The following is a 21512-nucleotide window of genomic DNA, read 5'->3' as shown; positions in this document are numbered from 1 at the left end:
GGCATCTGCTGTATAATAGATCTTGGACAGCAAGACAGAGAAACATCTGCTGGGGGGAGGACTTCAGACAGTTTTATATTTCTTTTCTTTATACATTGTGGCCACTGAACTTGAAGGGCAATGGCTACAGGGAAGCTGTAGAGACACTTCTTCACTCTTCACCCTCACACAGTTTTCCCAGTGAAAATCACCCCCTAAATTGTTTTCATTCCCACAAATGAAAATATGCAAGTATGTTTGTTTATTTTACTTCACTGGAGGCAAAAACTGCTGAGTGTGTCCTTCCCCCACTTTTTACCAGTAGAAAAAATGGCATGGAGTTAAGAAGGGCCACTTCTCCTGTCCTAGACTTCCACTTCTGATTGCAGCTTCAGTGGCTACATTCGGGTTTTCAGAACAAAACAGAACACACCCATCCTGAGACCCAGAGAGCTGGTGCTAGAGGAGTCGTTACTTAGCTAGAGAGACCAATGATTAAGGCAGTTTAAAAACATTCAGCAGAAGGTGGACCACAAATTGTAACAAACATAAAAGGAAGGACACTCCTACTAGATGCAACACCTTGTCCTAGCCCTGTTTTTGTGTTTTCTTTAGCACAGAGGTAGCCAGCATTGTGCCCTCCAGAAGTTGCTGGACTCCAACTCCCATCATCCCTCACCATTCATTCTGGCTGGGACTATGGGAGTTAGAGTCCAGAAACACCTGGAGGGCATATTTGCCACAGCTGCTCTAGGACATGAAGAGAGAGCCATTACTTCCAGAGTGCACAAATGCTTTTAAAGGGAGCTGCAGAAAAACTAGGGTTTTCTAGGCCAGACTGAAAGAAGGCCTGAAGCAAGATGCCTCTAACCTATGCATTCATATGCATACCTTCCCCTGTTGATATGCATTTTGAACCATTTTTGTTGTTGTTGGAGAACTGCATTGCAAGATTCAGAGAAGTGCAAAGTTTGACTAATGGCTGCATTTTGGTTTATGTAGTGTTCCGGGAAGAGTGAATTAGGTAGGGTTGCATTGAAATGCAACTGAACCAAATTTTATTCATATATAGCAACACAATTGGATTCAGGAAAAGGCTAGACTAGTTCTAAAAGAAAAAAAATGGCTTGCCTAAAGCGGTTCCCTCATTGTGAGATGTGAGGTTACAGGGAGCCAGGCAGAGGCCCTTCTCGGTGGTGGGACCCACGCTGTGGAACACCCTCCCATCGGATGTCAAGGAAATAAACAACTATCTGACCTTTAGAAGACATCTGAAGGCAGCCCTATTTAGGGAAGTTTTTAATGTTTGATGTTTTATTCTCTTTTTAATCTGTTGGGAGCTGCCCTGAGTGCCTGGGGAAACCTGGCTTCTGAGGCAGATGGGTGGGGTATTAACAACAACAACAACAATTACTAGTGATTTCTCCATCAAAAGTTTGAGCCAGAGAATTGGTGATTTCTAGCTCAGTTGTTTTGCTTGTACACTACCCTAGATCTTTATCCATACTATGCACGAGTGGTGCTATACTCTGTGTGAATTTACAGCAGCGTTGCAGCCTGTACAGTATTGGTGGAAGTTTGTTTGTTTTAAATAGCCTTGTTTTAAATCACTGTGCTGCTGCATGGCAGGAAGAATGCATATGCATACTGCAGGGGAAATTGGGGATTCCATTATTTAGCTTTTGGAAGAAGGGGGGGGGGGAAGGATTGTTGGGTTCCTACAGTTCAGATCAATGTGACAGATCCAGATGAGGGTGCAGTACTGCCATGTTGCAGTAGAGTGTTTACTTTGAAGTAATCTTATTTGCTTCAACCACTTTGCTGTAAGTGGTTAAGATTTGTCAACAGGACTATTGCTGCTGCATGTTGTTGTTGTTGTATTGCTGCTGCATGTTGTTGTTGTTGTTGTTGTTGTTGTTGTTGTTGTATACCCCACCCATTTGGCTGGGTTTCCCTAGCTACTCTGGGCAGTTTCCAGCACATATAAAAACATAATAAAACATCAAATGTTAAAAACTTTCCTAAGTGAAATCTCTTTGCTGTAAAATTTTAAGAAAGCAGTAATTCACTCTAGAATATTTGATTGCACTAGTTAGAAAAGTGTTTTTCTGTTCACAGAGTTATTTTTGGATCTTTTTAAATGCAAACATATTTTAACCATTTTAAAGCATCCCAAATAATCACATTATGGCAGGAGATCACAGCAACTGAAAGGAGTATCTTAACATTGTTCCTAGAAGCAATTTGGTTTTAACTTGTTGCAATTAAAGAGAAAATTGGCGTGACCTTGTCCATGCATTCAGTTAATGCATCACATTTACTTCTTGATTGCTTGTGAACTCTCAAAGGAATCATTTTTGTAAGAATTTTCAGAGCAATAGCTATGTTAAGTTTGTTGCAGCAAAAACAATGAAAAGTTATGTTGGTCCTTAAATACTAACAGATCTTATTATGGCACACATTTTCATTGACTAGAGTCCAGTTCATAAGATATACAATGTTTCATAGGAGTTTGTAAACAGTAAGGTCAGAGGGAAATAACATGCAAAATGTACAAATACTGACAATTGAATGAAACCTATAATTTATGTAAAATAACTACAGTGACTCTTTACAATAACAGTTACGAGTGATAAATCAACTTGGCGCTGCTGAGTTAACTTCTGTAGTTGGAAAGGGAAATATTGTCTTTATTTATACTCAAATAAAAAATCCTGAACAGTGGCTGCCAATCAGTGTTCTAGATGGACTGTTCTAGATGGACTAATAATCTGACACAATGGAAGGGTTGGCATCTGGGTTTGTTGCAAAGTCTGGTCCTTGTACACATGTCTCTGTTATTGAGGAATGGTAGCTGTTTTAGATGGGGTGTGTCTGGAAGCAATAAAAGGCCTACCACCCACAGTCTGAAAGAGAGAAGTATTGTAAATCCTTGATGATGTATTTGGCAACAAGACACTACCCAGACATTTCTGGGTCTGTCATTACTAAATTATTCACGGGTATCAATCTGAACTCATAACTCTGCTTTATCACTTCATTGTGTGGGTGGGTTCTGTAGACTTAGGAAAGTCTGGTGTAAAACCTTAAATTGTAAGTAGAAACTTGTCTAATGCAAGTGTAAGCAATGTTATGCACGCTAGATGTTGTGAACTACAACTCCCATCAGCCCTGGCCACTGGCCTTGCTCTCTAGAGCTGTTGAAAGTTGTAGTCCAAAACTACAAGCAAAACTAAAGTAGACGGGGTTGTATAGCAGGGCTTAGCTGTAGACAATAGATTTTGTGGTGATTCCTAGGTGGAAGCTGGAAGGGGTCATTAGGTTTCCAATATAAGATTGTGTCTATATGTTCTATGATTCTATGTCCATTATGTAATTGTAGTGACAAGAACATACACCTTCTACATGGACTAGTCTAGGCTCAACTTGCTGTTGGGGTGGAAGTTACCAAAGTTCTGGTAGAACTTCTCAAACCAGCAATGGTAGCTATTCCTTCCAATTCCCTAGAAATTCCATGCTATTTCCCTCACTGCTAATCTGGCTGCTGGCATATAATATGTCTCTTTGTGTCCCTGGTCACTTCTTTCTTTGTCACTATGGTTCCAACATAGTGTTTTTATGCAGCTTTATACACCGTTTTTAACTCTTAAGGGTGCAACTCCTCCACCTCCATTTCCCACTAAGGTAATTTGAGAAATGCTCATCAGAAAAATCCAGCTGGAACAGGATTTCTAACAGGTAGAGTTTGGTCAGCACGCTTTGCTGTAGTTTGGTACTGCTCACAACAAATAGGCTGTACACTCTCTGCATACTAAGTAGAACCTTAATTCTTAAACTGACCACAGTAAGACCAAATCCACTTGATGAAATGATCTATTAAAGTGTGAGCTGCTGTAAGTGACCTACTCTAGAATTAGGAAACTTTTGAGCCCAGTTATTTGTTTAACTGATATGCAAGAGATTGCCCTAGTAACTGTACCTCCATCTATTTGATATGTATGAGGGCTTTGAATATTTTATAATGGTTATGGTTGTATTCACTTCAAGCAACAGCTTCAAAAAGCGCACACATACAGCTGAATTAAAATCCCAGTAAATTCTTTGTTGTCCAAATCAGCATGGAATAATAATTTGGATTTTTAAACTTGCTGCTTTGAAGGCTTCTCCAGTAGGTAATATTCTAGGTGTCTTCTTATAAGGATTTTTAAACTATTATTTAACATCTACTCCTGGTCTGATTCCTCAGACAGATAATGAGTGTTTTAATCTTCATGTGAAGAACGAGAAGCAGAATTGTAAAGATGCTACAGAGAAAGGCGCTGGGGAACACATTTGTGAGCCGCCACAAATTCTCAGGGAAGCGTGGGCATAAATTCAGCACACATCAGATCTTAATAGAACATAATATACTCCAGAAAGCGAAGAGATAATGTATCCTGATGTATTCAATATTTGACTTTGATGTAAGCTTAAGCATTATTCCATATGTTTTATTCTAGCACAAAATTAATCCTGGCTGGATACCATTGCACATTAATTATCAACTATGACTAAGTCCGACTGGCTTGTTTTCATAAGGTTATGTATGAGATATCTGCAGTGAGACAGCAAGGTTTTAAGAATATCATTAAGAACTGCTACAGTTAATATTGGCCTTTCTGAAGCACTTAGTAAGATTTGCATGTGCTTCAGTTATTCTTCCCCATGTTTAAAATGACATGAGGTGTTTGAGCAGGTTTACAATATTAAAGCAGAAAACTATATAATATACTTACATCCTAGTGTTAATACCATGTCTACTCATCCATGGACTCTAGATGCAATTAAGAATTTGGGGTGCAATCCAGTCACAGCTAAATACTTCTAAGTCCCATGGATTTCTGTGGGAGAGTTAAGCAGGTGCAGAACTCTCGCTTACTGGGCAGGACACATCCAGGTTTAAGCACTTTTAAGAGGCATTGAAGTTAGCACACTCTTGTATGTTCCTGGCAGGACACCAAGGAAGGGGCGGAGGATGCCGGCTAGGTGTGTAGCCACAACTGGTACACACCGGGAGAAGCTGTACATGGGGAAGGGGAAGTTGGGGACTTAGGGGGTACTTACGGAACATTGGAGGACGTTGAAGGGACAGCTGATAGTTCATGGGAGCCAGGGGAAGGGGACACATCACCAGAACCAGAGATGCCCCCATATCTATGGACAGGGCAGGCTTCTGAGGCATTGGGAACTATGGGAAGTGCACTCCAGGAGACTGAGGCAGGCAAGGGAAGACAGCCCAGCTAACTAGTGGACCAGGTGGAGATCATGGGACTTATTAAATCTGAAAGGAGGTTGTGGTCACTCAGCTGGATTAAACTCAGGGCAGGTGAGGATCACATGCTTTTGTCAAGTGGAGAGACACAGCTGCTCAGTTGCAGTAAGCTCAGGTGCATCAATCAAGACTGGGAAGGATAGAAGGGAAGCAAGGCAGAGACGCTGTTTGTTCAACTTTCTCTGTTGATGGACCACAGCTTGGGTGCTTTGGGAATGGCCCTAGATTGTGACTTTGGGACTGATCCCCAGGTGCTTCAATCCCCCCTGGATCTTCTGCAGAGGCTGGAACCTGACCTTATGGATTGACTTCAGACCTTGCTCGTTGTATTGGACCTAGACTGGTATTTGACCATTTGGACCATCTGACTACTCTGTAATGTTACCCTTGGGACTGTGTGCACCATCAGGACTGACCTCCGGGTATGCTGAGGTTCAGGACACAAACTATATTAAATGGGATTTATTCCTAGTTAACTATGCATATGATTGAACCCTTAAGAAAGCTTACAGTTGGGTGGATCATGCTTAAGAAGCAGAGAAAAACACACTTACTTAATTATCCTATTGACCTTTTGAGCTGATTGTTATATATTTTATAGGGATTAACTTGATCAGCCTTTGTCTGGTGCCCTCCAGATGTTTCCCATAATGGAAATTGCAGCCCAAAATTTCTGGTGGATACCAGGTTGGCAAAGGTTGCACTAGATGCTAGTCTATGCTCATCTGAACTGAGGTTCCCCATCCAGTGCGAGTGCAGCGGGATTGTAGCAGTATTACATCATTCAGAGAAAAGTGAATGATACAAAAGGAGAAAAATATGGAAGTAGGTGGGGACATGTTCCCCCAGTTTTCAAACACAGTGATTTTATACATTTAATTGAAACTTGGCATTTAACAGTTCTAAATTCTGACTACCTTTATTTAAGTGAACTTTGAGACCCCTGATATTCTCTGCTGTTATCTTTAGGTACTGTATGTTATCCTACTCATACCTTTCAGAAGCATGTTAAAAGTAGCCAATTAGGCACACAGAGACAATTGTTCCTTCTGAAGTCATAGCTGAACTCTGCGTACCAGACTTCTTCCTCGAAGAATGGAAAGAGTAAATAACTTCAAACATCTTACGTGCTGCATTTTTCTGCCACATAACATCATGGAAATTGTGATGGTGGAATAATTGTCTCTATAGGACAGCATAGTAAGCAGATGTTCATACGCCCCAAAGGAACAAATGAACACAGCATGATGGTTGCTCCTCATTTCCAAATACTGGATTCTATTAATGAAGATAAATGTAAACTGCATTCTTCCCCAGTAATGCTTTTGCACGTTAAGCAATTGCAATTGCTATAGTTGTAACTGCAGGAAAACAGCAATTAACAACAATCATGCAGTTACTACAGAGACAATATCCTTCTGGTGTTTGAAGGATGTGATGCACACAGTTACCAATAGGACACAACATAATTTCTGCACAGAGAAGTGAATCATTCTATGAAAACAATTACAGTTTCCCATATTATGTGTTTCTTCAGAACAATAATACTAATCAAAGAATGAGACAATGCTATTTTGCAAACAAATAGCTAAGTGCTCTGGAAACACTAAGATTTTTTTCGGGAAGAATGAAGATCTCAAGTGGGGCCTGGCATAACGGTATAGTGTATGAATTCAAAATTGTATTCTTCTATAGTGGTATGGTAATAGAAAGGTTTTATCTGCTGATATAGTGTGACTCCTAAAGTTTTAGGGTCTTACAATCAGTGTTAATGCTGACAGATGCCTCCTTTGTAAAGTATTGATGCTTTCAAACAATATTTGTTCCTATGTGGTAGATCTGGATATGTCTGTAGAGCCCTTACGGAAGAGAATAGCTATACTCTGAGCACTTCTTACCCTGCATTCTTCAGACATGTGATGCTTCAGTCCACTGTGAACTAACCATTCAAAGCTTTGAATTGTGTTTTCAGAATTGTTCTGAGACAAAGCCATAAGCTGGTTCTGATAAACAATAAAATGGAGTTCAAGATTATTATTAATTGCTTGGAAAGCATAAGGATCTGCATGTTCTCAAGACCCTGCATTGGAAACCTACAGTGAAACACATATTTAATAACAACATCTCTTCACAGAATAGCTAGCTGCTTACAAAAATGCAAGAAATCCCTTAATTCACCCACACCAGCCTAATGCCAACCCCCTTTTGCCTTGGGTCCAGTAATCATTTAACTACATTTGGCTTGGCAGTCCTAGGAATGAGTTCACAATTCTTAAGTGTTGGTGCTAAGCTGCTGCAAGCCTTCTAGAACAAGCAGAGGAAGAAAACACCTTTGGGGGAAAGGCAGTGGTAGAGCATCTGCTTGCATGCAAAAGATCACAGGTTCAATCCCTGGCATCTGCAGGCAGGACTGGGAGAGATTTCCTATCTGAAATTCTGGAGAGTCACTCTCAGTGCAGAATTTGCTGAGCTAGATGGACACCAGTGGGTCTGACTCATTTGAGATGGGCTTTTCAGATCTAAGCCATCTCAGAAAGGGATATAGCCAACCTCTTCTCAAGTACCTTCAGAGAAGTTCTCTAATGTTGTAGCATCCCAAGCTTTACTTAGACAGATGTCCTATTGATTTTAGGATCAGAGTCAATCACAAAATAAATCATCATCATCATCATCATCATCACTTGGGAAATGGATCTATACAGACTTAAAGTACAAGCAGAGGTTCCATTCACCCACACCAGTGTTTCAGATCACATGTGATTATTCAACAGGAGCAATTAATATTTCCATACCATCATTTCTAGTTTCAAGGTCCAAAGATGCTGCTTTCATATCTGTTTTGTTAGCTGTAGCAGACTCCTGTAGATTAAAGTGGAAACAATGGGGAAAGCAGGTTTAGATCCAAATACCCTGATGAACATCCTGTCTTGATTTCAGGCATAATGATGAAGTAAATATTACCTTGATTAAAGAGCTTTTTTTTAAAAAATGCAAATGAACTATGAATGTTTGGACTTGAATGAAATTTGGCAGACTACTTGGCAAACAGAGATATCTGATTTCATTGAGCCATGTCGTTTCCAGCAAAATGTCACCAGGGAAGAAGAAAATTCAGCCCAGGTCTTACCGCTTAACTACATTTGAGTTACTTCATTGCTTCTTCTAACATTTTCAGCCAGGAAAATAAATACATACATACATACATACATACATTCATTCATTCATTCATTCATTCATTCATTCATTCATTTATTTATTTAGCCAGGCCAATAATCAGATCACCATATATATTATGCTGTTCTTTGAGATTCCTGACTTTGCTAGTTACTAATGGGAGAACTTGAATGATATGCCCATTTCACTGCAACACTGAAACCTGTAAATCCTAACCTATTTGATCGCACAGAAAGGGTGTAAAGAATTTGTTTGTTCCCGTCACTGGAGGGAAAAGTATCTGTAGGCAGGAGAGTTCCATACAGACATTGGGGCTCCTGTACACATAATGATAATTAGAGGATGGAACTGGTATTCTACTGGGCCAATAGGAGAAGTGGGCCCTCCATGCCTTTCTTTCCAGCACTTGGGCCTTTCCTCAGGCTGCCTCCACCCAACTCTCTAGACCACACTCCTCATCCTGAGCCAGCCATCCTCAAATACTCTTGCCAGGCTGCAATGTGCCTTTAAACTGTGGTAATGCTTTTTGCTTCCCTAGGTGGAGAGAAATGAGGGTGGGAGTAAGTAAACGCCTTTTGTGGCTGGGATATAGCCAATGGTACAAAGGTAAAAGTCGCACTCATTGATCTGCCCTCTTTTGCCTCCGGCCCCAGCAGATTTCTCATAAGGAATGCAGCCCTCAGGTTGAAAAAGGTTGCCACCCTTGCTTAAGATAGTAAGGCCACTGCAGAAATCACTAGTTCCTAAGCCCTGCCTGTGCATGCCAGCTAGGGCAGGAGGTAATGGGGAGAAGATTCTGCTCTAAGCTTATATCCGTGACCTCTAATATTTGCAAATTAACTGTATCAGCTTCAGATGGAGCTTCTGATTGGTAGTTCTTGATTAAATAAATAGCCACATATTGTCAATTTCCATAAATTATTGTCCCCTTCCAGAGAAGCAGCTTCTGTAATAGAGGTTTGGAGACCCATTTTCTGAGAGTTGCTTCAGTGCCATTGGGGTAACATTTAAATGATCCAGCCCCATGGATGTTGATCTTTCCAGTGCAGTTGGAAACCGCTCTCATCAGCAGGACCCCAGTCTACACAGCTGGAACATTTAAATGTTACTGCATCAACATATTTGATTTTTCCCCCACCTTCATTTTAGGAAACAGCTGCTACTGCACATCAACATTACCATCTACTAAATTCTTACATTTCCCACTGTCTTTTTTTGGAGCTTAAACTAAAAGGACTGGATATTATCAGTTACTTCTCCTGCTTTTAGAGACTTTAATTCAAAGTTTCCTATTTTGCTACTCTTTGCTGTTCATTAAGGCGGGTGGGGAGGGTGGGGAGAGAGAGCGCTGGCATTTTTTAGCCAAGAGCCTGATAAGTTCAAAAGAACCCGAAGCCTTTGAAAAGACAGCAGCAAGAACATCTGAACAACAAGTAAAAGAACTGACTGTTTCTCTAGGGAATCGGAGATAATGCACAGGGCTTTCTGTGGATCTTGTCTTTAATTTAGGCTCATATGAATTCACACCTTTTAAAAAAAAAAAGCCAGTGGAAAAAGGAGACTAAACTCTCCTAATATTATTTATTTCAGGATTGCTGGGCTAACTTGGTTTTAATGTCAAAATAGTCATAGTCCGTCTATCACAGGTTCATGACTTTGGATGTTCTAAATGTTTTATTTGTAATTATTTTATGATTGAATGTCCATTAGTCGCCCTGGGCAGCATGCAAATATAGAATGAATGAACAAAGAAGTACAACCTTTCATCAGTGCAGTAACTTCTGCTTTTGTCCAACAGCAACTTATTGAAAATATAGGGTTGCATTCAATGTAGCACTAAAGCTACGCAAATCGTTCCGTCAGTGCAAGGATTTCTCCTTGTGCAATGCAACATTATTCCTCTCCTCCCTCTGTGCATGCTCTAAATCTCTTCTGGAGCTACAACAACCCTCTGGATCAGATTTCGGGGTGGTGGGGGTACATGCAAGGGGAAGAGGGGGCGAGTCTTGTTGCAGTCGTGTTATTCCTTACTAGCACAATTATTTAGTTGAATACCACTCACAAAAAGGCCAACTTGTGCAAGGCACTTCCACAGGCTGTAAAATTGCACATAGCTGGTGAAAATTCCAGTTGGGATGTTTCAAATATCTACTGGCAGCTGAATGTGCAAATTACTGTGAATTTCACTGACAACATTCCTCTATAATGTCTAAATCTGTTTTCACCAATGGTGCATGTTGAACAGGGTTCATAGCAAGTTCATTGGCAACTCAGATGCCAATTCTAAAGTCACACAGGAAAAGGTTCCACTGAAATCCAAGGAAGTGTTTAGGATTAAGGAAGAAGAAAAGCTATATACAACTCTATTGCTTCCTTCTGTTAATCACAGCATGCAACAGAGCTAAGGAATAAAGACGGCAGACAGCAGGATGAACCATCTTGGATTTATGCCTCTTGAACAATTCCAGAGGTCTTCTTCCTTTTGAAAATACTTAGCTAGAGATAAATAGGCTCCTGAAGAAATACAGTTGCCTCAATACAAATGGCTCATTTCTCAGATGTTAAGCCTGCCTGATTGCAACAGAACTGACTTCCAGCTGATGTATTTGTGTCTGAATTTAAGATTATAACCTTTGCAATGCTTTTAATCATTCTGCAGCGAGTGTGCATATATGCTATATAGGATGGACCAAGAAGCCTATTTGAAACTTAATTTTCTAGTCAATCCCACTGAACTTTTCCTTCAGGGAGACTAGAATTACATAAATTGCACTTTCTTTGAATTGCTTCAATATATGAATTACACCACCGTATGGTGTCCCTGGGCCAGATTCAATTCTTTGCATTCAAACTGTGACTAAAGCATGTTACCTTATACAAAAAACATGAACTGGAGAGGGTGAATTTTATGGGAGACATTAATCTATGCCAAAGCTGTTAGTCAGTCATGGTAGGTGGCATTAAATTTGCATGTTATGCCCATTGTGTGTAGCTCCAGTGGTCATTCTCTCTAGAAAGGACAATAATTGTACAAAGAGAGAGCGATTCAGTTTTTTAATCAATTTCCTTATATGTATCAAAGTATATACAACTCAAATATACTATCATCTCCCTTTAGCTCATTCCTTCTTGGATATGCCCAGTAAGGTGCATCTCAATCATAAATACAAATAAGAAACAAACAGGCCCAGCTTGGCACATTTTGCATCTGAGGCAGACAAGCAAATCACTACCCCACCAGTCAGCTGTATTGTACCCAAGGCTGACCAAGTTATTTTTGGCACCTGAAGCAGAACGTATAACAAATGCCTCTGCCTGGGAGGAAAAGCGCAATCATATTAAATTTAATAACTTACAATTTGCAGCTTTTTCATGACATCCACAACTAGCTGCCTGAGATTACCACCTCACTCTGCCTAATGGTAGGGCTGGCCCTGGAAAATAATGCCTTTAAAAAGTCCAGAAGGTTAATCAGAGCAAAATAAAAATCCCTGGAGCTAAATAGACAAGGAATTTCATGTTTGAAAACCTATAATAAACATCTGCCACAGACCTGCTTCTCTCAGGAAAGAAGAGGTTTGGCAGAGGGATATGCAGGCTAGCAAGAAAATTCTCTAAGCCTAAATCTGGACATCTTGCCCATGTGTTTCCATATTGCCAACTCAAGTTGCGTTATACATAGAGGTTATGAAGTCCAGCCAGCTATTCTGAGATGTAGATTTGAGCTATTTATGCTTGTATCACATTTCTTGGATATAGCTGTCAAATCCTGTCTTGACAGCTTGCAAATATTTAATGAGCAAGAACACAACTCTCTCTCTTTTAAAAAAATGCTTGAGTTAATGTTTTCTCTTCCAAATACATCGTACTTTTCCTTTGCTACTGTTCTGTTATGCCCTTGTTTTATTAAAGGCTCTGACCCCCATAAAGAGCTTACTGGAGCCACAGTGGATGTTGTTTCACTGCTTGGCAAACCAATCACAAATATTTTCAAATACTGTGTTCCTATATTTTTAATCTAGGCAACATTATCAGCACTTAAGCCAAGAAGAAATGCCTGGATATTCAGAAAGTGCCAGGGACTCCCTAAAACTATACCAAGATGTTTAAGGGAGGGGAGAAATATTTTGCAGAAAATCCATGGCTATTCATTTGTTGTCCAGCAGAGGGTGACCTAAGTATGCTATAAAGCCAAAACACCAGTCTTCCGCTTTTATCTGTGTTTTCTTCTATACTGTCTAATAAGATGTCCCTGCAGCTTACAATAATTCTGAAAATAGACAGAGAGTCATATTTTCTCTAATTATCTTTGCTAGTTACAAAACACAATGAAGGGAATAAATCTTAATTAAAATATTTAAAATGTTCCATGGAAAATATGAAAAGTGTGTTCACCGTGTCAGCAACAATCAGTTTTGTGGCACCTTAAAGACCAACCAATGTATTGCGACATAAGCTTTAATGGGCTAGAGGTGGCCTCTAGTTCATCAAAGTCAGTCAATAGGTTTGCTTCATTTTTATAATTTTGAGTTTTGTTATCTGCTGTTTTATTGTAAACTGCTTTGAGTACACTCTGGTGTAGAAAAGCACAATAGAAATGTTTAAAGAAATGATTAAATAGATATTGATGATTGTTATGCCACAGGCCAGATCCTGATCTTCCCCATCCCCTGTGGGCCAATTCTGACAGGTAATCAATCACCTGATGTCACAATGAAATCAGGTGACCCATATATGCCTGTATGAAACAAAGTCCTGTGGGCAAAAGCACAGGCTCCTGGCAAGCCTTAGTGATCAGCTGATCACTGGTGCTTGCAAAGCTCAACACACAGGGCTTTGCAAACTCATGGGCCAAATGGGGAGAGCCTGGAGGGCCTCCATCATTATATAGAATGAAGTGATACTAAAAGGCTGAAAGAAAAAATCCCCACATCATCATTAGCACCATCATCATTATTTATTTCATTTTTATACCACTTTATATTTTTAAGAAAAAACCTCCAAGCGGTTTGCAACAAGTTAAAATATCAACTAAAACCATCCAGAATAAAACACTACAGAAAGTCAGATACAAAGAATACATTCAAAGCAACATAATTAACAGGAAACTAAAATATTATCTTAAAGAATTTAAAATAAAACAAATAAATATAAATTTTAAAAACAAACCCAATACATTACTCAGTCGCACATCACCTAATAAGATACTTCATCAGTTTTCCACAATGTATGATCTGATTGCTACGTTACATTCATGCAGAATTTTTACACGGAATTGGCATATGATGTATAGTGCAATTCTTAGGAACTATACGTGGAAGTAATAATAATAATAATAATAATAATTATTAATAATAATAAATAATAATAATTTATTTATCTCCCTCCCCAGCCGAAGCCAGGCTCAGAGCGGCTAACCTCAAATGTATAACACATTAACATAAAATCAGACAATGAATTAAAATACATCCTCAAATCAAATCAGGATCAGAATAGAATCCAATCAGATGGCAACCCGCAGATTAGGGTTGGGGACCTTAAATGCTCACCAGGCCCAATTGTTTGTGCTGAACTTATATGGGCCTGTGAGAAAAAGTGGGAGGCCACTTTCATGCAAGTTCTTATGAAAGGGGAGAGGGAGTCAGACTGAACCCCGACCAAAGGCCTGGCAGAACAGCTCCGTCTTGCAGGCCCTGCGGAAAGATGTCAAGTCCCGCAGGGCCCTAGTCTCTTGTACAGAAGTAAATCCACTAGGCTAGGCCTCCATCCTTTCAGCTAATGAGAGCCTACACTGGACCAGAGTCTCTTCTGTGACCAGAAGGCAACCTATTTATATATATATATATATATATATATATATATATATATATATATATATATATATAAATAATAATAATAATTTATTATTTATACCCCAGCCACTCTGGGCAGCTTCCAAAAGAATATTAAAATACTGTGATACATCAAACATTAAAAGCTTCCCTAAACAGGGCTGCCTTCAGATGTCTTCTAAAAGTCTGGTAGTTGTTGTTCTCTTTGACATCTGGTGGGAGGGCGTTCCACAGGGAGGGCGCCACTACCAAGAAGGCCCTCTGCCTGACCGAGAAGGCCCTCGGTTGTTTGCAGAAAGACCATTCAGGATGCAAGGCACTGAATTCACTCGTTGGTTTGTGCATTTAGATTTGCAGTCTCAATTCCTCACTGCCCTGCATAGCCATTTTTACCAATACAAAGCAAATGCAATGTGGAGGCAAAATGCTAATCTGTTATCCTTGGCTTACTTGGGCACAATTAAATACCGTATATAAGATTGGCGAACAATGGTAAATGATGCCAACTGGTTTGCATTCACCACAGATACTTGAGAAAACTCTCAGCACAATTTTAAAAGGCAATATTAGAATGAGATCCTGGCAACACCAGCATATTGTCATGCTAACTACCACCAGCATAAGTATTTATATCTTATTGGCTTCCAGAATTTGTTCACATACAGGGGTGCCAACCTGAAGAAAAAGTATTGGGGGAGGGCAAGGTAAGTCCCGCCCCACATAACAGATCACATGAAGCAGTACACATACACCATTTGAATGGCAATTCCCATCAACTTGGGTGGGGGCTCAACTATCTTATGGGGGAGCTGAAGACCCCTCAGCCCCTAGGAGTTGGCTCCTATGTTCATATACCACACTGGAAATATCCCTGGACTATTTGAATAACTGGAGGCAAAGTTCCAAAGCCTTATTTGGGCATTTACAAAGTCTATCCATGGAGGTGACACCAGTTGAGGGTGGAGGTGTACGTCATCACCACTTCCAATGTTTCTGATTAATAGAAGGGCTACAATACTGCCAGATGGTTTGGTGGAAAGTATAAATACAATTTAAATAATTTAAAAAAGTGTCTGTGGTTGTAATTAGGCCTGAATAGTGCAGTTCTGTAAACAAACCCTGATCTGAAATATTATAGTTGCCATTTTGCAACCTGCCAACCTTCTCATGAATCTATTCATGAATTATTCCACAGAAATGAGCATTATGCATTCTTGTGATTTCTGTATTCTCATATCATTTAGTGCCAAATCATTTGTATGCTCACAATAATCTAAATCTTCCACCAAACCATCTTTAGTCTGATTTCTGTGCCAAATCAGAGTGGCACAAGAACAACTGTTTATATATATATATCCCATAATGCACTACAAATAACTGGAGTCTTTAACTGGAGTGAGCAACTGACAATGTTTTGGAAGGCTATGAGTCAGGAAGGTAAATAGGATCTTTGTCATCTGTCCCCAAGAGACCTGTAGCAAGAAACTCCTGACTCACCCAAATACTGTGAGTCAGGAAGGTAAATAGGATCTTTGTCATTTGTCCCCAATAGAACGGTAACAAGAAACTCCTGACTCACCCAGATACAATAAAGCCCCATTGCACTTAGTGACTATACTAAATAATGACACTAGACAGCAGAGCAAAAGCAACCAACAAATGGCGTTCCAATTGCCAGCTGCTGCTTGGGGCTTGAAAAATCAAGCAGAATGCTACCTATGAGTTTTGCACACTACTATCCCATTGCAGTTTCCCCCCCTTACAAGTCATAATGACATATGGAATCTTTCCATAGGAAAATAGGAGGTTGTCTAGCAAGTTGTCTAGTTCTGTACTACATTGGCTGGCAGCAGCTCTCCAAAGGTAGGCAGGAGACCTTCCTAGCCCTAACTGGAGATCCTGATGATTGATCTTGGGATCTTCTGGTACGCAGATCAGCTGCTCTGCCATTGAGCTACAGCCTTTCCCCCTTTTGAATGCATAGTTTCCCTTTCTTCAAAGGCACAGAAGAGCTCATAATCCAAGCACAGTTACTTTTTTCTAAATCCCATTTGCTTCCAAAAGCTATGTAAACATCTCTGGGAAGGACTGTAGTTCCCATGTCTGAGCCATCCAAGCCACTCTATATTGAAAAGTATAAGAATGCTACAGGCTGAAAGAAAAGTCAGAAAGATTTCTGAAAACACTCCAGCTGAAACCTATTTTTAAACATAAAGGAACAGCAAAGGGGGGAGTAGGGTGACTTTTTCCTACAATTTGCCGAAGTGCCACTTAAAGCTGTCCAAGGAGACGCCAAAGATATAGGATGCGATGCTGCCTAGAGAGATTGCATGATCTTGAGGAGTAGTGACGGTATTGACATTGTGTTTTCACTGTCGCTGCACTGACAGCACAGACTGTATCAAAAAGTTTTAAAAGCAAAATAGAGGTTAGATCCATTATCGATACTCTAAATTAAAAGAATAAATGAATCACCCAACTGTAGTTAATAGGCAATTAACATAATTCTGGACCGGTGTAGCTGAAAGATAATGAAAAAGCTGATTGCAAATGAACCAGGAGTAATGTGGGAGGTTGTAATCGTCCCATAACTCTGAATGAGAATCCTGCTTCCCCTCTTAATTCTGGATGCTTTGATTGGTGAGGGCCTTTATTGTGCCATGAAACTCACCTGTCAGAGAAGAGGACGTGGAAGGGGCCTTTATGTCTCAGAGGATGGAGCAGAGAGGGAAAGCTCCACATTTTGGAGACTGTTGTTGAAGAGAATGAGAAACAAAAGAGAAGAATAAGAACTAGCTGGCAAAAGGGTCAGTGAGGTGACTGCAGGACCCACAACTCTTTCTATAGGCACAATAGCAACACAGGGTAGAAATACGCCAGTCCAAGGGGTCTGGGTGACCCCGCATAATGTCCTATTCACACAGGAGAACTTGCTTTTGAGTAAGCATGTATTGGCTTGGGCACCTGGCAGGAATCTGTAAGCGGCTGCTAGTGTCATCTACTGTGACTGGTAGTGGGTCTCAATGGGGTCTCAGGCAGATAACTTTCACATCACCTTCATACACCCAAACTGACCTCCCCAAACCTGGAGATGCTAGGAAGTGAACTTGGGAGTTTCTGTGTGTGCAAAACAACACGGGTTCTACTATTAAGCTACACGGTAGGTAAAAATGAAGACAAAGATCCTGAAAAAGCCACATTTGCTGTTGCCATGAGAGAGGCTAGATGCTGTTGTTGCTTCTCAGAGCCTTCATAATAACCCTTGCTGAGGAACCTGGATGCAGCCTTTAACTGCAGCTGCAGCACAGCGTGCTTCAGCTTGCCTGCTCAAACAGCTGATGGGCAGTCACCAATACATGGCCAGCCCATGCAGTGTTGTGTGCACTTTCAGTATTTATTCTGGGAGAAAATAATTTTATAGCAGAAGCAGTGGTCCATTATAGCAGAAGCAGTGGTCCATTCATGGCAGGGAAATGAATGTCAACTATAGCAAACACTCTGAGAGGTTAAAAGCCTTCACTCTATCTATTTGACCTCTCAGGTCAAATAGCACACCTCTCAGTTGAGTGGTGATTTTCAAGGCAAAGCGGCTAGGAGGTGATTAGAAAGTAAGCTAAGGGGACCCGCTGATGGCTTTTTTGCCAGGCAGAGGAGGGGTTATAATCTAGAGATGACCCTGATGAACATGTTGGGACATGTTACCAAAAAGCAGGGACTAGGTGCTGGAACTGGGTGGCTTATAGCCAACCTGGATGATTTTATCTCCATGCTCTTACAATAGTCTGAGCCCTACGTGAGCACTTAGATTCATTTAATATAATGCCACTGTTTAAAATGGTTTTCATTTAATGCTGTAAGTGACAAAGATCAAAGGGATAATAATGTCCTTTTTTTTTCTTTGCAGAAGACTCCTCTATCCAGATTTTAAAACAGATAAGCATGTCTTTACCTGTTCACCAAGGGTGAAATGATTCTATTATCACATTTGCACAAAATGGCAAACAAATTGCAGTCCTGGAAAAAGCTAGCATGTTTGTTGAAGAATCTGCCTCTCTCTCTCTCTTTTAATGGACTCACTGAAAAATGTTCATTTATTGAAAATGACATGTCATCACCCCAAGTTCCACTCTGACCAAGCTAAACTGAATTACCACAGATTTTATGGAGGTGTTTAATGAATGTCTAAATCTGGATTTCAGATATTGCACTTCATATGTCGTTCTCTAAACTGCCTCACCATATTGCTTGATGCATAGTTAAAACACTATAAAATGACTAAGCATGGATTAACAGAACTGTATACTACCTAATTGTTAATAAAGCATGTAAGCAGTTATTATTATGACTGCAATTGTTTCTTGGGTTGCTGTTCTATTTTCAACAGGAACAGATTCAAGCCTTCTTCCCTTCCTACTCCTTCCCTTCCCCATCCCAAGTCACGTTTACACAAACTAGGGACATCAAGCTAATTTGTTTATACAGATATAGCATCAAGCAGAAAGTCAATGGAGTGACCTCCAGATGTACTTGAACTACAAATCCCATCAGCCCCAGCCACTGTGGCCAATGGTCAAGGACAATGAGGCTTGAGTCCAACAACGTCTAGAAGGCACCACATTAGCTACCCCTGTTATAAAGAATACCAGCATCCAACTCCATAACCTATGTACAGTACAGTGGTGCCTCGTAAGACGAAAAGAATCCGTTCTGTGATTCTCTTCATCTAGCGGTTTTTTCGTCTTGCGAAGCAAGCCCATTGACGGATTAGCCGATTAGCGCTATTAGTGCTATTAGTGGCTTTTAGTGGCTTATCTGCTGATCGGATCAGCTGATAAGCGGCTTAGCGGCTTAGAAAAAGGGGAGGGGAACCCGCAGGAACTGGCAAGGCATTGTCGTCTTGCGAAGCAAGCCCATAGGAAATTCGTTTTGCGAAGCACCTCCAAAACGGAAAACCCTTTCGTCTAGCGGGTTTTCCGTCTTGCGAGGCATTCGTCTTGCGGGGCACCACTGTAATAAAATGACCTCCAAAAAGTGGCACATTCTAGAGAATGACAGGTGCTCCTGTGTCCTGATCAAATGAACATGACTTTAGTGTGCTACCTGAATGCTAGGCTCAGCTATTTTTCTTTGTATTGTATGTCCTTAGTGTCTGATTCTTTCCACAGAGTGTCACTCATATCCACATATATTCTTAGATGCATATTGGGGGGGGGGTACAGAGATGTAGAAAGCTGACAGGAAATCATGGTGCTCAGCAGAAAACTAGATATTTTTGACTCTCTAAGCCCACTGGGCAATGGATGACCTTCAAAATGTGATGCCCACATGACATTGTCAATGGAAGTCTTCCAAAAACTATTGTGCACCCTTGGATAAATTTAACAGATCCTGATGTGGGTAGAAAATAAAATAATAATAATAATAATAATAATAATAATAATAATAATAATAATAATAATAAATTACTTATACCGCACCCATCTGGCCATCCCTCCCCAGCCACTCTGGGTGGCTCCCAACATAATATTAAAAACACAATATAGAACATTTTTGTGCTTCAAGTGTTTACTACTTTCCATTGATGAATATTGCGAAGCATACTCATTAGCTCAGAGGAGCCAAACATGACATCATAACAGTGGCAAGACTGAATTTGGGCTTAGTTTTCCTGAGTTGTTCTTGCTCCCTCTCTAAAAAATGAGCAGGATTCAGCCAATTGCACCCATCAGCAGAAGTGCTGAGCAAGGTCTTCCACTTATACTACAGGCTTCTCCTCCCCCCACCCCCCCTGACTCCTGAAATTGGCTCAGGTGGAGTGGGGGGGGTTGGCAATGCATGGGGAAAAGAGACAGATGAATCATTCCATATGGCAAACCAAAATGCTTATCCTGACATAACAATTGCCTTAGCAAAATACTGAATGAGTTTGTTTTTTTCTTGCAGGGCTCTAGGGATCGAGATTTATCTGCAGACCCAAATCAATTACTTTTACCCCAAGGAAGTACTTCATCTGTTTCCCCATCCAAACTCTACGAAGCTCACTTGGCCAATTACACTCCCTCAGTCTAATGTACCTCATAGGGTGGTTGTGGGGATAAAATGAGATAACTCATATGTATGTATATTTCTGCCGAGAGAGAGAGAGAATTTCGGGATAACTATATAAACACCTCTTTCTATAGTAAATATCAGCTATATTGCATAATATTCATCAGGTTTTAGTGCAATGATTTAAAGTAATCTCTTTTTCCTAAGCATTTTAACACAATTGTTTTGAAGCGCAAAATTAATCTAGCTGCTTTGAAACCCTCCAAAATATGAAATAAGAAATGGGCTTAAGAACAGAAGCTTTCGGGAGGAGGGAGAGAAAGGGAGGTTTGAGTCCATTAAATCCTCCTAAATACTCATAAGCTCATCAAATTTCATCTATAGGGTATTTAAATGGCTCCAGTTAATACAAAAGTTGAGCCCCTCACCCTTGTCAACATCTTATTCTTTATAACATTCCTCTGAATTTGCACTTGGGAAGTTTTATTACCTCTAGCAAATGTAACTGTGTTCCACAGCTAAGGCAACGCTGAATATTCACCTATTTTGATTTTTGAGCCAAAAATAGTGACTCGGAGGAACAGAAGTAAAGGTAAAAAAAAGTAAAGGAACCCTGGACTGTTAAGTCCAGTCAAAGGCGACTATGGGGTTGTGGCATTCATCTTGCTTCAGGCCGAGAGAGCCAGCATTTGTGCACAGACAGCTTTCCGGGTCATGTGGCCAGCATAACTAAACCACTTCTGGCACAAAGGGACACAGTGACTGAAGCCAGAGTGCATGGAAACGTAGTTTATCTTTCAGCCGCAGCAGTACCTATTTATCTACTTGCACTGGTGTGCTTTCAAACTGCTAGGTTGGCAGAAGCTGGGACAGAGCAACAGGAGCTCACTCCATCGTGCAGGTTTGAACTTTCTGGTCAGCAAGCCCAAGAGGCTCAGTGGTTTAGGCCACAGCGCCACCTGCTCCCTCAGAACAGAAGTATTCAGCCTTTTAACTGTGGGAATATTCACTTTTTTCATTTATATTTAGTGACCTGCCTACTGCTGTGGTGCAATTACCCCCTCTACTATTAAGTGAGCCTGTGTGATGTTGTGGTTAGAGTGTTGGACTAGGACTTAGGAGATCAGGGTTCAACCACAAAACTCACTGGGTGACTTTGTCAATCACAG

The 21512-nt window shown here is 40.5% G+C and overlaps 2 long non-coding RNA genes across 2 annotated transcripts in view; one reads left to right on the top strand and one right to left on the bottom strand.

Annotated features, from left to right (window-relative positions):
* Window positions 1–2551: 2551 nt before the first annotated feature.
* LOC310703888 overlaps window positions 2552–21512 on the bottom strand; it is a 37318-nt gene continuing 18357 nt past the window's right edge. The window contains exons 4-8 of the long non-coding RNA XR_014524429.1: window positions 8083–8149; window positions 7189–7293; window positions 6285–6373; window positions 4755–4859; window positions 2552–4573 (exon numbers count right to left, since the gene is read on the bottom strand). This is a non-coding gene — a long non-coding RNA (uncharacterized lncRNA). The remainder of the gene's footprint in view (window positions 4574–4754; window positions 4860–6284; window positions 6374–7188; window positions 7294–8082; window positions 8150–21512) is intronic.
* On the top strand, window positions 16105–18651 carry LOC310703891. Its single transcript, XR_014524435.1, has 2 exons — window positions 16105–16158; window positions 18200–18651. It is a non-coding gene; the product is annotated as an uncharacterized lncRNA (long non-coding RNA).

Source organism: Podarcis liolepis (genome assembly GCF_965112155.1).
Source record: "Podarcis liolepis genome assembly, chromosome: 3".
Classification (NCBI taxonomy): domain Eukaryota; kingdom Metazoa; phylum Chordata; class Lepidosauria; order Squamata; family Lacertidae; genus Podarcis; species Podarcis liolepis.
The sequence above is the reverse complement of the archived record's forward strand: the minus strand, read 5'-3'. Positions and strand labels throughout refer to the sequence as shown.